General features: G+C 40.8%; 1 protein-coding gene across 1 annotated transcript in view; it reads left to right on the top strand.

Annotated features, from left to right (window-relative positions):
• Window positions 1-1,491: 1,491 nt before the first annotated feature.
• Window positions 1,492-18,917, top strand: part of ZFHX4 (zinc finger homeobox 4) — a 149,528-nt gene continuing 132,102 nt past the window's right edge. Inside the window, exon 1 of the mRNA XM_037381333.1 lies at window positions 1,492-1,870. The gene's annotated coding sequence lies outside the window, so the exon portion shown is untranslated. The remainder of the gene's footprint in view (window positions 1,871-18,917) is intronic.

The raw sequence follows: 18,917 nt of genomic DNA, 5'->3' as shown, positions 1-18,917 counted from the left end.
CCTTCCTGCTGTTTTTTGGTGTTTAAGGCCTAAGACAAGGTTTTGATGTGTATTGCAGGAATCATGAACTTCAAAGGCATGCCAGCTCTAAGGTTATGGTTCACCTGCACGGAGTCCTTGGTACTGTAAATATCTCTTGCATGTAACTGTGACTTAGTGACCGTTTCTGGTATACCCATTTCTGGAATAGCATTATCAAAAATCTGCACGTGTTCCTGCGGTGTATTCGGATGCTCTTTGAATAGTCATGTTTTTATCTTCAGTAGGGGGTATTTTAAAGTATGTCTATTCCGAGTTTTAGTTAATTATCTTTTAATGAAAGTGTCAGTCATATTCACATCTGCAGTATTAGGTTAAGATAATTAGATTTTCAAATGAGAAGCAATCTTCTTAAACCCCACACAGGAAAATATTTGTAGAAGATTCCCATTTATAATGACATCTGTACATTCTACCCTAGTTTTCATCATAATAATCCACCCCTCCCTGCCTCCCCCCCCCCCCCCCCCCCAAGAATGAAAGGTGTCTGGTAAAATATAGTAGATAAAATATTAATAAAGTATCAATACTCATAAGGAAAGGGGAAGACAATGCATGTATATGCATGAAACCTGTCTTGTATGCAAAGAGTCTCTTTCCCTGGGCTGATATTTACTTGATTTTGATAAGGCTGTTTACAGTTGATATTGTATATTCTGGAAGGCTTTGCTTTTTACTTTGTTGCTATCTCCAAGCAATTACATGGCGGCCACCAAATAAAGCGTGTTATGTTTGGTGTAACTGTGTGTATGTGGAGTGTATGTGCATATGTGTAAATATGATGTAGGAAGTGAGTGCACGCATGTGTGCATGTGTATGTGTGTAAATAAATCCATCTTTATCTCTGCATGGGCAATTATTCCCTATCTTAGATATATTATCTTTCCTTTCAGAGGTGTCATACATTCATTACCCCAGTGCAAACATATATTTTTCATTAAACCCCCTTAAAAGGGAGAAAAGGGAAGAGAAAGACAGACTGACAGACAGAAATTTCCCCCTGATGGAATAATTAATGTAGACCCGTTTCTTTTAAGTTCCTGAACAGTTAAAAAAGCAAGTCTGTCTTCACACACACCCCCTTTTTTTGTTTTTTAATTTTCCCTAGCCATCTACTTTGTGTGCCTGTGCGTGTGTGTCTGTGTTACTAATGAAGTTTGCAGACTTGTGTTTGTATCCATGAGCTCCTTTCTGCTGCCCCTTCTTCTCTGGGCTGGCTCTGTGGCTCCCGCAGCCCCGGCGAGCCCCCGGCAGCCGCGGCAGCTCCGGCTTCCCCGGCTCCGGGGCTGCGCGTCATTTGCAGCCCGGAGAATGTTGATCACCTCACTAATTACACCTCTCCCTCTCCTCTTCCCTCTCCTCTCCCTCTCCCTCTCTCTCCCTCTCTCGCTCTCTCTCCTCTCTCTCCCTCTCCTCTCTCTCTCTCTCATTCCCAGAGTGCATATCGGGAATAGACACACAAAGACATGCGCACTCAACTTAATCAGCCATTTTTTTAAACAGGGCTAAAACGATAATAATTAGCAGAATAAAGACATATCGGATTTTCATTTCCTTTCCTCCTTTTCCCAACCCCTTCACAACCAAACAGCGAGACCGCGGTCGGCACATGCTTTAACAACTCCCGGACCCCAAAGGACCGCTCCATGCCCCCCACTTCTTGCTCAATCATTTTTATTTTCACCCAATAAAGTTGGAGGATTATTTTTTTTTTATTATTTTTTTAATGAACCTTCTCTCGTTTACTTGGATGTGATCAGCTGTTAAGTAAATAAAGCAAAACAAAAAAAAGAGGCGAAGATCCAGTAGGAACTGCGAGGGGAAATGGAAAGTAAGTTTTTTCTTTAACTTTTATTGAGTAGTTTGTGTTAAATTTAGGTCGAGTATCGATTATCTTTCCAGGCTGATCTTGCACAATCTTTGATATTTCGCTCTCGCTCTCCCTCTCTCTCTCCCTCTCTCTGTGCCTCTTTCTCTCTCTCTCACATACACACACACACTCACATCCCCAGATCCCGTGTACCTCTCCCCTCTCTGTCTCCCCCCTTTTTCTGCCTGTTTCCCCATTTTTAGGTACAGTATTTACTCTGGTTTGGGAAGGAGGGGCTGCTTTTTCTCTCTCCCTTCTTTCTTTCTCTCTCTCCCTTTCTCTTTCATTCCGGCGATTACATTTTGTGTATATATTTTTTTTGTTTTGCTTTGGGGCTGTAGGTTTGGGGTTTTTTTCTCTTTCGGGCTGTAACTTTCAGATTAAGTGGAGGACCCTGTTCAGTTTGCAGAAGAGGTTCGGGGGGTGCCCCCCACTTTTTATTTCGCTTTTTTTTGTAGGGAGTTCGGGGAGTGGGGGAATACTGTCAGTTTAGGAAAGACGTTACGGCTGTCAGAAGTCATCGCTTGCCAGCCCCTTCAGAGCTCGCACTCTTGTTTCGCAGCTCGGTGCCCCCCAAAACTTTGAGGTGCTTTTTGAAGGCGCATTCCGCTCTCCCACCCTCCTTCCCTCTCCTCCCCATCTCCACCCCCCTCGGCCTCCCAAACTTTCGCTTTCGGGGGGGGGGGGGGGGCGGAAGCCAGCAGGGCGATGGGGACCCTGACTGCGTGCGTGTGTACAGGAGAAGGTGTGGGGTGCTTTTCCCCTCTCCCCCCCCCCCCTTTTTTTTTTTTTTATTGTGCAGGTAGGTTTCTCAGGAGCAGAGGCAGGGGAGGCTGTGCGGGTGTGTGTGCGTGTTTGTGTGTGTGTGTGCGCGCAGGGGATCGCGCTGCTGGCTGCCGTCTCTGGCAGCAGGAGGAAGAGGAGCCCGTTAGGAGCGTGCCCTGCCTCTGTCAGTTTCGCCGCGCGGCGCGGGGAGGCGGCCCGGCACGGCACGGCACGGCGCGGCACAGCCCAGCCCGGCGCGGCACAGCCCAGCCCGGCGCCGGGCGGCACAGCCCGGCGCGGCGCGGGGAGGCGGCACGGCACAGCCCGGCGCGGCGCGGCCCCGCCAGCGGGGATACGCGGCTGCAGCTGCCTGTGGGCGGCTGCCGGCCGGGCGCCGGCGGAGCCCCCAGCATCCTCACCGTGCCGTGCCGTGCCGTGCCGTGCCGTAGCGGGCAGCGTAGGAGGCTGCTTTCAGCGCAGCCTTTCTGAGGTTTTTCAAGGGGGGCGGGGGAGTTGTTTTGCGGGACAGACGTCTATTATGTTTTTTTTAAACCGAGGACTAAGGTGTTTAAAGAAAAAAACCCACAAAAAAACCCAACCAAAACAAGCAAAAAAACCACAACAAAAAACCAAAACCAAAACAAAAAAAGCTCATAAACAGCGAGAAGGCAGTTTGGTTCCTGCTCTAACTGCCCGTGCCAGAATCAAGTGCATCCCTTCCCATCACGGCGGCTAATGGCAGACGCGTCCCTGCTTCCCCCTCTTGCCTTACATGAAATTTCCTGCAAAAATGCTAATAAACTTTCACCCCATCCGATGGCAACTTACGGCGGTTCCCCTTCACTCCTCCCCTCCTGCATCTTCTCGCCCCCCCTCCCCCCCCCCCCCCCCCCCCCCTCCTTGTGACTCCCCAGTAGAGGCAGCAGAAAATGCACGGGTTGGTATTTCTTTTGTTACCTGCGAGCCGGGCGGCCGGGGGTCTCTCATCGGCTGCTTAGGGCACTGGGTCCAACCGAGAGAGGAGCCACATCAGTCGGGTTCAGCCTGTTTCACCTCAGCGCCGTCCCGAGGAGGCTTTAGCCACCATACAATAACACACCCTCCTCCTCCTCTTCCTCCTTAGGTACCAAGGCAGAGATCGCAAACATAAAACCCCCCTCCCCACCAAAAAAAAAAAAAAAAAAAAAAAAAAAAAAACCACAAACCAACCAAAAGACAACTTGCCAGGCTGAAGATGGTGGATTTACATTAAGCCAGACACAGGCAGGTTCACTCAGGAAGTCTGACCATCCCGTTTTCTGACAGTTGCATTTCCTCGGCTCCATTCCGTCCTCCTTTTTTTTTTTTTTTTTTTAATTTTCTTTTTATTAGCCTCGTTCCGTTTTTAATCAAGGATTATGTAGTTGGCAGGAGGAGAGCAAGAAAGAGAGTGGAAAGAAAGGGCTTGGGTGCTTTTGGGGTGGTTGCTCTGAGGGTGTTTTCTTTGATGGTGTATTTTTTTTTTTCCAATTGTGTTTCCCCTGGATTTGCAGTGGCTCGATCCTTAGGAGCGGTGGTGGAGTGTTTAAAAAGATCATATGTAGCATTATATTTTTAGTTTGGTGGTGGATGGATGGAAGAGGTAGTGAGAAGCCTTTGCAGCCCTGCCTGTTGTTGGTTAGATTGAGGCAGAGACTTGGCTGCGATTGGGACGCGACTGTGACATGGGCATCGATCGCTTCCATTGAGAGCAATGCAAAAACACAGACTGGGTATGTAACACTCTCAGTGCCATCAACACTTGTTTTACTTTATATTTACTGGCAAAACTGACAGAACGATCCGGAGTGTTTTTCTTTGAAATAAGGAGTACAAACATTTGGATGGGAAGGTGCACAAAGATTATGGAAATAAACGGGGGGTTGAAGGTTTGGGTGTGTGTGTGTGGGAAGAGCCTTAATCATCATTGCTCCACTTCCTATTCAACTGACTGTATTTAAGGAGTTTCTCTCTTTTCTCGACTGGGGGATCCTACTAAACTGGTTGAAATGAAAAAAAAAAAAAAAAAAAAAAAACCAACGAAAAAAACCCAATCAACCTTGAGGGAATATCTGCTAGTTTTCAGCGTTTGCGGTTTCAGCCGGTAGGAAGGCACACAAAATAAAAGATGGCTAGCCAGCTGTTTTAACCTCTTGCACCTGGCTCCAGAGCTGGGGCTCACCAGGATTATTCAGTTATTCGTGCTATCTGTGCTTGAATATTTATAGTGTATGATCTAGAGATCCTCACAGTGCATTGTAGCATCTCTTTATCCTTTAGTCGTGGTCTTTTTGGACTTTGTCAACATAAACATGTATTCAATAGTTTTCATTTTTATGATAATGAACATAGAGGGTCAATGAAATATAGAGGGAAAAGTCGTAAATCTGCAAAAGTGAAACCTACCCAAGGAACAAAGAAAGGTCAGGTAAACCATCTGTGTAAGTCACAGTAATAGTACCTGCTGTTTGGTTTATGCAGTGATACTGCTTTATTATTCTATAAAATGAAACTTATCCGCTAGATCAAGTTAAAACTAAAGGAAAGCTGTGGAGATGATAAATGGCATTGCATGCATCTTTCAGAACAGGGAGACAGTTGTGTTCCTCGATTTTTGAATAGTTTAGGTTTATTTGTGAAGATGGTGCACCAGCAGATAACACATAAAGGGGGCCGAGAAAAATCACTGTTTAATATTGCAGAATTTACTGCTTCCATTCTGACCATAAGCCTAAATTTACACAATGAAATTTGATTATCTCTAATAACAATATTAGATCCTGCACTGGATGGATGAGAATTGAGGTGGTTTTGTTGATTGCAAGGGTTTAATGTTGCATTTCAGAATCTGATGTGGTTTAGCCTCCCTTCCATTAACTGGAAAACCCCTGAGGTTTTACAATTATTTCTTAAAGATAATACATTTAAGATTGCATTGATAGGCTGAAGAAAAGTCATAAAGGCAAGAAGGGAAGCCCTTAATAACTCTTGAGATTCAGACATGTTCAGCAGTTAGATTGGCTCTGACTTCACCAAGGGTCGACAATGTGTCATTTCCATGAAGCCAAATTGCCCTCTGCCTATATGATATTAATGTGCAAATCAATATTTCAGGGATTAAATTTCCCTTCTTCATTTTTTATGGTTTCTACCTCAATAAGTCTCAAGTCTATTAGAAGAGGCTGGATGATTTAAAATCTTTCACTGCAGAATGGCTTGTCGTAGCCTTGTTTCACAGACCGTTTTTGGATTTTCGTTATAAAAGACTAAAGGCATTCCAAAGAAGTTGATAGTCAGTATAGGGACATGCTCACTGTTGTAAAGCCCTTGTTCGATTAAGAGCTAAAAAAGGTATTGAAAATATAATATATATGTTTATATAACATATATACATTCTACTGCTTTAAAAATATTGTGTTAATCACCTATTGATTTATTTCAAAATCAATTGAAGCTCCTTTCTTATTAGTGATTTGTTCAGCATTCTTCAGCCTTGTTGTTAATTTTCTTAAACAGCATGCATGAATTAATCTGCTGGTAGAATGTGTTTCGGGTTTTCTCTGAACTGTATTTAAAACCAGGCATTTTTACCTATTTAAGCTAAGTGGTGTGAACAGTTCAGTATTGTGGGGAGAGCCAGGGCACTGTTTTCTGTACTTTGGATTCAGCATTGTTTTAATGAAGCTAAGGGGTGTTTTGTAAATATTTTATGATATCTGCTCAGATGCTTATCACCAATGTTTATTAAGAGTTTCCATTGAATATTCAGGATCAGTTAAAAATTAAAATGGAGCTATCTGATCTGGAAGGAAACAATACATGACAGAAAATTTAGGTCAAAATACGAGGTTGTGACTTTATCACATAATCTTGGGAAGGCCCTACTGTCTATCATTTAGTGTTGTTTTATAGTCTTAGACCATCTGGACCAAGTTCCGCACAGCTGCATGAATTTCATATGTGATAGAACATTTTTTCCATTCAGTGTGAAATGTTCCTTCCTAAAAACGTACACCAGACTCGCTTAATTTAGTCTGCTAAAAGAAATGCACATGAAAAAGGACAAAAGGCTCTTTAATCTCTGCAAGCTGTTTGTTTTTCTTCAAGATTCCTGTCTGTTTGGGTTTGAAAAGTCATGTTTATTGAGCAGATGATTCTGAGGTGTGACATTAAAATAATATATGATTTTTGTGCTAGTTTCTGCTCTCCTAGTTAATTTGCAGAACTACTTTTTATGCCTGTCAAAACACACAGTTAATCTATTCTTATTTACAATTAATCTCAATAAAATTAATCTTAACTATGCCTTAGTCAGTAGCTTAAAATATCTAATTATATTCAATTAACTGCTGTCATAGTAATTAACACTGCTTAATTGCCTCTGCATATATTTATGTAAAGCTCATTAGTTACTGCTTGCTCTTTTTTTCCTTTTCTCTTTCTCATTTTTGTGGCTCTGAGAGCACTGTTGTAAAACCCAGTCTAGCTTTTGACAATTTGGGTCTTGAAGAACCTGTGACAACGGCAATACATGTGTTTGTAACCTGTTATGTGGGTAAATATTTGTATTTTTATATGCAAAAGGAGTACCAGAGCTGAGACTCTAAAGGACTTCTAATCCAGCTCTCCGCCCCCCCCCCCCCCCCCCCCCCCCCCGGGGGCTTTCTCCTACCCCAACACACACAAAAATGTTTTCTAGCCTTGTTGTTCGAAATATGAGAAGCCAGGTTAAGCTTTGAGTTTATAAATGAAGAGCTTTTCTGCATCTGCCTTGGGGCTGTACCCAGAAGGCAGAGCTTTGCTGCTCCAAATTCATTCAAAGGGTTAAAGACTTGGCCAAGGTTCAAACTGAGAAGCGCCCAGGGAAAGTGCATGTGAATATGTACAAGTTTCATGTAATTAGTGCTTAATTATATTAACATATGCAAATTGTCAACTTAGGAGCTTGTTGAGCTGGCAAAGATCAGCCAGGCACAATTGCTGTATTGTTCTGAAACAATAATGGATTTCAAGTTGGATTGTGAAAACACATAACTAGCTATCTAATTTAACTCATACCATGGTGAAATTTCATTAGTCTCCATGGAGACTGGTTTAATTGTGCTGACTAATGTTCTGGGCTGCAGAATGTCCTAAAAAGAAAGCGTTGTTTGCCTAATCCACCTTACAATGACACTTGTTTGTACATGTTTCCCTTGTGTGAGAATTTGCATATGCAAATAAATAGTTTCTCTGCCCCATTTGTCATGGCTGTTCATTACCCATGAAGAGGACATTGTTACTAGGCTGTTACTGAGTCTCCCAAGACAGGATAGTGTCAACCAGTCCAGCCACATTCTTTCATAATTTGTTTCTGATTAATAGACCAGAGTGAGGCTCATTCTATTCAGGCCTCTGCAAAGGGAAGGTCAGTTCTGTCACTGAAAAGAGTTTCCGCAGCAACTGAAGTTTTTTCTCTCCCTCCCCCTCCCCCCTCTTGCTTTGGCTAAAATAATCATATTTTAAATAATGTATTCTTGCTCTAAGGAATACCTCCACTAATAATCTCTAGTTTCCTAAAGCAAAAGATAGGAAAATAAAGGAGATTCTGGTGTTGGAATATTAATCCTGTTTTTGACAGAAAGGTAAACTGATATAATTGCTTTTCAGTCGAAGGAATGGGGGTTTATACAAGTGTGAAAGCATCGGAAAAGGATTAGCATTTTTTTGCATAATGAAAAGCTCTGTTGAATAGGGCACTGAATGGTTGACTGAATGACTGAGATGAAAGGAAGATGAAAATGCAGGCTCCTCTTTCTTTATGCCTATGTTCAGCTCTCCCTAAAGTTATGTTTGTCCAAGACCTGAGAAAACAAGCAGAAGCTCAGATTTTAGCAACTTGCTAAGATGCCCTGAGTTTCCATCATCATGTGAAGCGATACGTACGAGAGTAGTGCAGCGAAAGGATGAGAAACACAGGTTTGTATGGAGGGGAGCTCCAGGAACATGACAGGCAAACCAAATATTGACTATTGGGTATCGAGGATTCCCAGCACTTTGCTTGAGGGAAAGACAGAGGGAGGAGGGGGGACAGCAGGGAGGGAAGGAGTTATTTTAAAAGTTGCCAATGGAAATTATGCATCAATGCATAATAAAGTTTAGTATTCAAGGAAGCAGGGTTTAGTCAATATCTGTTTTAATTATTAAACTATTTCTCTTTTGGAAAAAGTTATGAATTCTGACTCAGTGCTGTTTCAGTGGCACAGGAGCCTTTCTGGAGAAAAAATTACTCTCTTCGTTCGGCTTTGAAAATATAGAAAGCTTACTGAAATAGAAATTGATACCTGTGCATAAGGAGCGGGGTTTTTGGCGTGACTGCATCAGCGTACTCAGGTTGTTTAAAACATTTGGATTCCAGTAGATTCAAGGGCCCTGGTCTCCTCCTGCAGTCAGTGCTAGACCCCCGCTGACTTCAACCGGAGCAGGATCAGGCCCCCAGACAGGGCTGCAACTGGTTAGCTGTTGACAATGTGATCAGTGCTTCTAATTATGTTCTCTCAACAGTAATTAGGGCAGTTAAAATACCATAAGTGTTGAGCCACTTTTGAAAGTGGGAAGTGGTTCTTTTGTATGTATGTAAATCAAATGCAGTGTGAATAATTATTTGTACGTATGCATATTAAATAGGCTCTTTTTTTTTTTTTTCCAGGTCAGCCTAATTACCAATTTAGAGCTACTGTGGAAAACTGTTGGTAGCTGGACTAAATATTAACTTGTTTGGGGGATTATTTTTTATTTTTTTTTTTTTTAGTTTGCAGAACATTTATTTGTAAATGCTTGTTAGTTCAGTGTTGGGCTTGATCCGATAATATTTAAACAGCTAGAGATGCCCCTAAGAAATTAGGGTTATTTATGGATAAATAAAGTAAAACCGTAAATGCAGAAAGTGCTTGGTAAGAATAAAGGCACAAAAATTGTATCTTTCAAGATGAAGCTAAAGACCTTCTCTGGGATTTGAGAATGTTTTATTGCTAACTTTATGAAATGCCTTAAAACTTCTTTTAAAGGAACATGCTTAGAGGATATTCTTTCATTCTGGGAACAGCTTATTAGAGTATTTCCATAAGAAAAATGTGTTAATTTAAAAAATAAATTCATTTATATTTTAAAATATTGTTAACCAAGCACCATGTGTTGTCTCTGGCAAAGTTCCAGCCACTGTAGAACTGGATAACACATGGGTTAATAATAACTTCTGTGATGTCTGCATTCTTACTGAATGGGCAGAAACCCAACACACTGAGATACTGGGATTCAAGATTTTAGAGTGAGATGTAACACAGAATGTGTTCATGTGAACAGATGCACAGATAGAAGAAACTAAAAGACATGTATGGGTTGTTTTACCTAGTAGGTAAACCAAACCTAGCAGGTTCCGTTTGGTTGTTGTTGAGATTTGTTGTTGTTTTTGAAAGGGGTATTAAAAACATTTGTTGATAGTGGAGTTCAGTAGACTTGTAGAGATAAACTTGTTTTACATAAATAAGGGCAGCAGGTTTAGCCTTTAATACGTATTACACTATTTCTTTTTTAATAGTCACTCTATAGCATGTTTTTATCGGTATTTTCATTATTACTGCAGCTCTCACTGAGTTCCAAACTAAGCCAGAAAAGTTTGCACCAGACTGAAATATGGCAGTCTAATGGAGGAATGACTTCTTCTGCTTTAAACAAAATATTCTGAGGAACAGTTTAACTAAGTTATATGATCAAAATAGAAGTTTTCTAGATTAAGGCACTCTTTTATATGTTCACATTACTCAGCATCAGGTTTCAATGGGGAAAAAAAAAAGAGATTTAGAAGGTAATTTGTCCATATTATATTTTATTTGATTTTGGTACTTTTGAGAACAATTTTCAAGATGCCCAGGAACTGAGATCTCTTTACAGACAAATCTAGCAGACTTTCAGCACTCACAGGGATCTGATAGGCTGTACCAGCTTCTAAGGTGTTATAGTCCTTCAGGTCAATAGTTCACAAACCAAAGGCTGCATGTACATGATAGACCATGGTGACTCTGAAAACAAATGTTTACCATATAGGCTGCAGCAGTGTCTGCAGAACAAGTGATACGCATACTAGATGTACATCTAGAACTATTTAAATATAGATAAACACTCTGCTTCTGAAACAAAGAAATCCTTACGAAAGACCTGTGTTGATGTAAGCCCAGGACACATAAACCAAAAAGAATGGGATTCTTCCCATTCATCCCAAATTAAATTAACAATAACTCCTCTGAATTCAGAGGAGTAATATGGCTGTAAAATTGGCAAAAGGTGCAGTTTTGATACTAGCAGAGAAAGAATCAGGCCTTTAGTGACCATTTGACAATAATCCCATAAAACCAGATTGAAAAGGTTTCATCTCCTCTTCTGCCATTTCCATTTGTAAGGATTATATGCTTAGTGCAGAAGGCACCGGAGGGTCTGTAAGAAAGAGGTGTTCCAGAGAAGGTCAGTTCGGTGCCTTTCACCAGGTAATAGCAGAGCTGAGGGCCTGGGAGTGGCAGTGGTTGAAGGCTCGCTCCTCCTTGTTTTGACACCAAGGCTGCCTTATAAATTCACCTAATCTGAGATGACAAGGCAGCTGTCACTGGTAGTGCTCCAGTGTTTGGGGCAGTGATGGAAACCTGGAGTAATACCAGTTATTTCCATACCTTTTCCAGAAGACGGTAGTGTAACAGACAAGAATAATCTCTTTTTGAAGAATAACAAAACCACAACTTGCCCCTTTGCCTTCACCTGGGGAAGGGAAAGAACCTTTCTTCCTTCTCCTCCATTGGGGAGGATCATTTGATTTTTGGTATTCAGAGGGCCAGAGCTTCTGCAAGAAGAGGTGGTGGTGGTGAAGTCCTTGGATTTGCCAAGTGTTATATGACGGTTTCAAATGCAGGTGTTTTTTCTGTGTGAGAAACCATGGCTGTGCCTCTTCAAATGAGAGTTTCTCCTTGTTTAGTGCCTTCCCCACTTCAGAAATGAAGGTTCTGAGTGAAAAGTAACTGCTTAAACAGAAAACTTATTCCTGCAGGTTTCAACCTGGTCTTTTTATATTTTTTTTGTACTGAAGTACCGTTACTGATTTTGTTTACAGTGCTGAGGGTTTAAATTAAAGAAAATGTAACATTTCCAAAATAAATTATTTAGCTATATGGCAAATGTCATCTCTCAGTCCCTCAGTTCCTCTGAGTTTTATGAACTGCTCGCCAAAAAAAATTACTGTCTTTGCTATCGTGGTGCAGCCATCTCTGGGTTGGGAAGGGTCACCCCATGCACAAACAACCACGAGCCTCTCTGCTGCAGCACAGCAGTGTGCTTCGGGACTTCTTCCAGCAGGAGCAACTGATTGCTGTAGGGAGGCAAAATGTGATTTCTCACTGAGTCGTCCTCCAGTGAGCTCCAGTGAAAAGCATCACTTGAGTTTTAAGTCCCAACTGGTCTGGCCTGTGGATTTCTCTCTCCTTTGATGGGTGTTTTCCCCAGCTGTGCTGCAGCTTCTAATTATGGCTGAGGGCCTCTTCCGAAGTCCAATGCCACCTCATCGATTTTCCTGGGTTTGGATCAGGCCCTTGCAAAGAAGAGTATCATGTACTGAGACACCCGCCGCAGCTCAAGCAGCGGCAGGTCAGCCCTGCCAGGCAGCGGCCAGCCGGCCCCGGCCCTGCAGCCAGAGCCGCCTGCTGAAGTCACAGGGCAGGGCGGTGTGGTCACAACTTTTTTTTTTCCCGAGTGAGTGGAAAGGCAGCAAGAAACAATGGCGTAAGAAAATGTTAGTCTTTAAACATAGCAGGAGCTGGGAGCCTGACACTAACTCAGCCACTAGAGTCAATTCAGCCATCTGGAGATTGTGACATGTGCAAAAAGGGGGGTTGGGGGGAGACCTTAAAAATGCAGGATTTAATTCCACGTTGAAAGGTATTCTCCATGAAGGCTGCTGCTTTAATGTTGAACAGCGCAGGTCTCTCAGTGGTTTTGTGTGTCAAAGACATTTGTACTGAAACACTTAGTGTCTTGCCACAACTGATGTTAGTGTTTCTGGACCAGAGCTGTTTGGCCCACCACTGAGTCTGCTGTTGATATCAGTTTGTTTTTCAATGTTATCACTATTTAAAAATAGATTTTGAGGCTGCTTGAATTTTTTTAAATACATACAACAGCAGTGATTTTTAAACATTACTGGTTTCAGTTGTAGCTGTACAGAAGGGTTGAATCTGCTCTCAGCATATTTTTAACATGATTTTAATAACTGGAGGCAAATATATTAGAAATCTTTTAGGTTCATTTAAAAATCTATGCAATTTAAACAAATGCTGAATTGTGTAATGGTTTGTCTGGGAATTACTTAGCTGCACAGCGTAATAATATTTTATTAGCTGTCATTTGTTTTCTAGGAAGAAAATGGTGATTTTTATGTTGTGTGTTCTGTGAAAACTTGGCACTGAAACAGGACAGTCCCTGAACATGAAATTCTAAAAAGGTGGGACAGTAGTTGCCCAAAAGGTGAAGACTTGAGAAAAATTGGGGTGGGTCATTTCTTTCCTGAAATGAGGCAGGGTACAGATTAGGAGCCATTAAGGTTTGCCAGGAGTTGCTGGTCATAGAAGCCTGTTTAAGTGCTCACTGTCAACAAGGAAATCATGGGCAGCACTTAAAGTGGCTCACCTCTGATTTATTCATAAACCTCACACGAGCACTTGGCTTTGTTCTTGCTCTGGTAAGGGGGAACTGATGCCAATAAGAACAGGAATAAAGAGCTTCTTGCATGGTCCAAAAGTGAATAGCACTTTATCTCAAAGCATGACCTCCATTCCCAAGATCTGTTGTGTTACAGTTGACTCTGCTAGATGTGTATTCTCAGATGAATTGCTAGAAGAGGTTACGACAAATATATACTTTGTAAACCCTGTAGATGTAACAAGAACCATGTAACTGGAACTTACGTTCTAACTTGACAGAAAGGTTGTGGTATTCATAGTGAACTGAGAGATTTCCGTTTCAGACAGTGCTTTAAGTTGGTGTTTTTAATGTGAGTCAGAAAACAGTATGTTTATGTGGCTGCGATTCAAGTGAAAATTTTATATTCTTTAAGGGATTAGTTTGAGAAACGTATTTTGATAAAAGCAGGCACACAGAAATGCAAAGTAGTTCAGAGACCAAAAAGAAAAAAAAGAAAAAAGCTTGACTCCGTTTTTAGGCATATTTGATTGCTGCTGCTTTATTTTTGTTTCTCTAAAAAAGGCAAAGTAGTGCTTGCAGTCCGTGATGGGGGAAGGGACCTTTCGAAGACGGTCAACTGCCATGTTTGCACTGGGGCAGAGGTTGAGTACAGTTACTTAAATCCCCAGAGAAACATTTAGTTAACGCTAGTCTCTTTCTGATCCTGTCTGAGTCTGGTTTTCTTTTCTACTTTTTAATGAAGTTTGTTTGTTGCTACATTTAGGTTATATTTTTAAACTGACTTGCATTTTCACAGCAGATTTGACCAAAGGAGTCATAATGGAAGACAGTGATGAGAGTTAATGATAAGTCTTTGATAAAGCAGTCCTCGTGTGCAATCTGATCACAGCCATCAGCTCATTTGTCATGGCTGAAGTGAAAATGTCAGGACCAATGAGTGTATCAGTGCTGAAGGGGGCGAAAGGGCTTTTGGAGACACTTTTGTGCTGGGAGTGGGCCATAGCTTAGATGCAGCTCTAGGGAAATACTGGGATTAGCCAACTCTGTGCACAAATCCCTAGCATAACAGAATTAGTTGGGAAAATGAGGTTTGTTAGAGAAAAAAAAATATCTGTAGAACTGCTCTAGGCTGCAGCCCAGGAGCTATGCAAAACAGTAAGGAATTTTATTAAAATAATTTTAGCAATGTGAATGTACACACATTCCAACAAAAATTACAATTGGTAGCCAACATTATAATAAACCTCATCTTAATGCATTTTGCATATGTACGTGGGTTTGCTTCTAGAAAAAAATAAGTGCATTTAAAATAAATACAGTCTTTACAGTCTTAAAAGCAGGTTTTCTGAGTTTGACACAGTGGAAATTAATACAACATATTTAAATATAAACTGATGCTGATGATCTTTTGACAGGGGTAAGTTCAAATAGAAGATAAGGGTAGTCTCCCTGCTGCAGACACTTCTTTACTCAGGAGGTATAATTCATGCAATAGGAACATATTGATTGCCAAACTGGGACTCTAGTGTGGCTGGCCTTTTCTCCCTCTGACTGGTCTGTACAAGATGCTTCTGAAGAATATCACAGTAGGCAGATGTAGGATAACCTGCTGTATATGCCTGTCTTGCCATGATTGCAAATGCAAATTGTTTAGACCTCTGAAGAGCAAGGTTTAATATCCCCTACAGATTTTCCTTTCTTTTTTTGTTCTCCCCCCGCCCCCCCGCCCTGCTCCCCCCCTTTATTACTCTATATATACATTTGGCAGCCACTTTCCCTTCTGTTTTTTAACGTGGGTAGATTCATGATCTCAATGGTATCCTGCAGCACTGAGTCCTACTGTCTAACCCCTTTGCCCTTTTCATCATCAGGTTTTAATTTGTCACAGCTTAGCTTTCTTGGAAACCTGCTACTTGTCTTTTGGTAAGCCTCATCTTGCTTCCTGTTACATACCTAGGAAGAGCAGGGTGCTTTTGCCACTACAGTCTGTAAAAATGCTGAAGAAATCTTGATTTCTTTGAGGTGAAGATCCTACTTGCCAGACCTATTTAGCTGCTGTGGCACTACGTAGGTGTTTAACCAGGTAATCCCATTACCTGCACAATGCCAGCCCAAGAGGAGTAAGCATGAGTGAGTTATTCCATCTCCAGTGCGTGGAGTGGTTAGTGAGGAATTGTCCAAATACTAGGCACGGGTAGATAATTGTCTGGCTGGCTACACCAGTTAATAATGGCTATTTACCTGTGGAAGGGATATTTACCTGTTTTGCTGCACTTCCCACATGCTTGATATTGCAGAATTGGGAGTATTTTAACTTCACAGATCCGTGCCGAGGGTGTTCAGCAGACTGCCAGCACTGGGCTGATGGCAGTTTTTCCTTTGTTTGGTGTTCCTGTTAGAGGTGCTGCTGCAAGTTTATCATCTTCCCTTTGGATTTAATGGAAGGTTGAGAAGAAAATTGTTTGGTATCGGCTCCATTGTATCGCTGATCTGGTAGCTGCCACCATTATGCAAGGCCTTCGAAACGGAGCAGAGCGTGGCGGAAGACAGCGCTGGCCCTCACTGTGCTCTGGGTTATTAGCGTGTCTGTGCTGCTACCATGTGTTGCACGGTGTTCACCCGTGGAGGAAAGCCCTTGCTTCCTTTTCCTTTCCCAAAACTTGGGCATAAGTTTGGGAGCAGGCAGAAGGAGCGCGTATGCTGATCGGAGGGGGTGGAGAGCAGGGTGTGTGTGGCAGAGCCTTAGGCTGTGGCTCAGATACCAGGTAATTGCCTCTGGTAAGCCTAGGCTTCCTTGCAGCCGGCTTGCAGCTAGCCTGTGAAACTACCTTTTGTGGTCACGGGCTTCAGGCCCGTGGTCCTTCTGGGCCTTCTCGTGCTATGAACATGGCCACAGGGACTAAAGATACCAGGTAACCTCGAGTCTGGCATAGAAACGTGTAATAAAGCTGCAGCCTCTAGCCTTTAAACCCCAAACACTTCTCTGTTTATGCGTGTCAGCGTGAGTGGCAGCAGCAAAGTGATTTATTTAATCTAACTAGTACTTATCTTTGTTAGGAGTCATCTGCAGATTTCTTCCATTTCATATACAGTGAATTGTCCTCTTTCGGATAATGTGCTTGTACAACCTTTTTTTGTTGTCGGTGTTTATTTGTTTAATTCTATTGATTTACTGTATTGAAGTGAAATATCTGATAACTGTTTCCTACATTTTGACTCTACATAGTCAAAGAAGCTGATGAGATTCTTCTCTCCCTTCCACAAGCCCTTTAGCTGTTTTAAATGTATAATTATCATTGCATGTCATTTGATAGCTGCACTAATTGCTGCCAACCATTGTCTGTTTGCACTTAATGCTGAAACCTGATCAACATCCTGCTTTGGTTGATGTTTGGTGGTAAACTTTAATTAACTCTTATTGTATTGAAGAGGAGCTCAGTCTCTGTGCTAACTAATCATTTACCTTCATTATGTCCTGACAGCTCCACTTGTTCCTGGTACTAATAGATACACCAGTCAGTAAATAAACCTGCAAACCTTCATGCCTTGAAGTTGTTCCACATTGATATTTTGTTGCTTAAAGTATAATGGTGTAAAGATAATGATTTCAGTGAGTTTTGTATCTCTGTTTTTCCAGACACCAATCTCAAATTGCCTTTTTCATGCCAGACAATATCATTTTAATAGTAACTGTAGATTTAAGATAACATTATTCCTTCAGCATGGTTCCTATATACATGCATCTTTTGAATCAATACAATTAAGCTTGTCTCCTGTTGGAATTCTTGTAATTATTTTTCCTGAAATACTTTTCCTGTAATGATATTGAAGTTAAAGTAATCAGGTTACTGGCAGATCATGTAAAATTCAACTCAAAATTGCTGGCTGCTTGATTTTAATTTGTCTGACATCAAGTTTGTTTGAAAAGGGATAATATGTGGTTAAACCAAGGAACTTATAATTATGGTTGACATTTGTTTGTTTATAATGAAATCTAATTAAAGTTCATACATTTTAAAACACAAAAGTTAATTACTGAATTGCTCACTTCACTTATGCACAGCAGTCAAATTAACTTGCAGAGCAAAAAAATGGCAAAACACTATGCATAATAAAAACAAAATGTCCAGATGATCTTGGCAATACAAAACAAATTTGCCATGATAATATTCTAGAAAAAACAAATGCTTTATTAATAACTAAACTGTTTAAAAAACATCCTGTATATTCACTGACCAGGCTGATTTTAATGCGGAGCAATATTTAAATGTTTTACATGATTTACAATGCCCACAGCTTTTTTATTTCTTCTCAGATACATAATTGGAAGAGTCTTGCACTCTTGTGAATATGCTCAGAAGCACAGTTCTTTATTTTTTGTTTTCATCAAGACCCTTTCTGAAGTCATCTGGAGTTGTAGTATCTCCCCGAGAACTGGAATGTTTGCTTGACTACCTGCCTTGTGATAACTTTTAGAAAGATAATTGCAGCATTTTTAGCATGCAAGCAACTTAGTATTAGGCAAACAAAAAAAGCAACGTTTATTTCACAGTTAGTTTTGAGACAACAAAGAGGTTAGGTGAATATTGTAGAGCCATCTTGACACCCTGGTCATTATTTGTTAGTTTTGCAATTCAGTCTTACCTTCAGAATGTGCTCACAGAGAACAAATCGAGACTAGCAAAATCCCAGTTTGTGGTAATTCACACTTTAAAAGATTATACTCCTCTATTTTACATCATTACAGTTTTTTTAGTATACTTACTTACGTTAATATTACATTTTTGTGAAATTAAATGTGAAGAAAAAACCTGCATTTCTGTATTTTTTTCTTAAAAGCTGTGAATGCAAATGATCTCTTTCATAGTGTTTGAGAACAGGTGACAGATCCAGGCAGTGTGATTTTTCATGAAGACAATTAGTATTAATCTTCTAGCTTCTTTTATTTAATTTAGTTCCATGTGAGTTTAGAACAACACCTAATGCAAACTAACTTTGGTCAGAGTTAAAGAGATTAAATGGTGAAAGCTTTACAGATTGGGAGTATTGACATATGAATAAACACAGTAAATATGATTTATTAATTCCTAAAATGATTGATGCAGTGAATTTATTTAAAGGAAAAAGGAATATGGATTCAATAGCTATGCTTTATATTTAACAGGATTATTAACTTGAACTTCCAAATTTAACAGGGATTTTGGGGGTGAGAAGGGAAAGTATGGGGGCTCTTCATTAATGGCATGCTTGTAAAATTGAGTGTAATTTACATAACCTTTCACAGTGTATGTTGTGTGTGTTATAATACAGGATCTGATTGATTTGTAGATTAATATTTATTTAGTAAAAGAAAATCAAAGGGATTAAGCAGTCATAATTTTAACTCTAATCCTACTTTGCATAGATGAGACAAAGGGAGGTGATTAATGCTCTAATGTTCACTGGGTCACTATCATTCAGATGCACCTTTCTCCAAAAAGAAAGAAAGGGGAAAAGTTGATGCCTCCTC

Source organism: Falco rusticolus, chromosome 3 (genome assembly GCF_015220075.1).
Source record: "Falco rusticolus isolate bFalRus1 chromosome 3, bFalRus1.pri, whole genome shotgun sequence".
NCBI classification, from domain to species: domain Eukaryota; kingdom Metazoa; phylum Chordata; class Aves; order Falconiformes; family Falconidae; genus Falco; species Falco rusticolus.
This window is presented reverse-complemented; position numbering and strand designations above follow the sequence as displayed.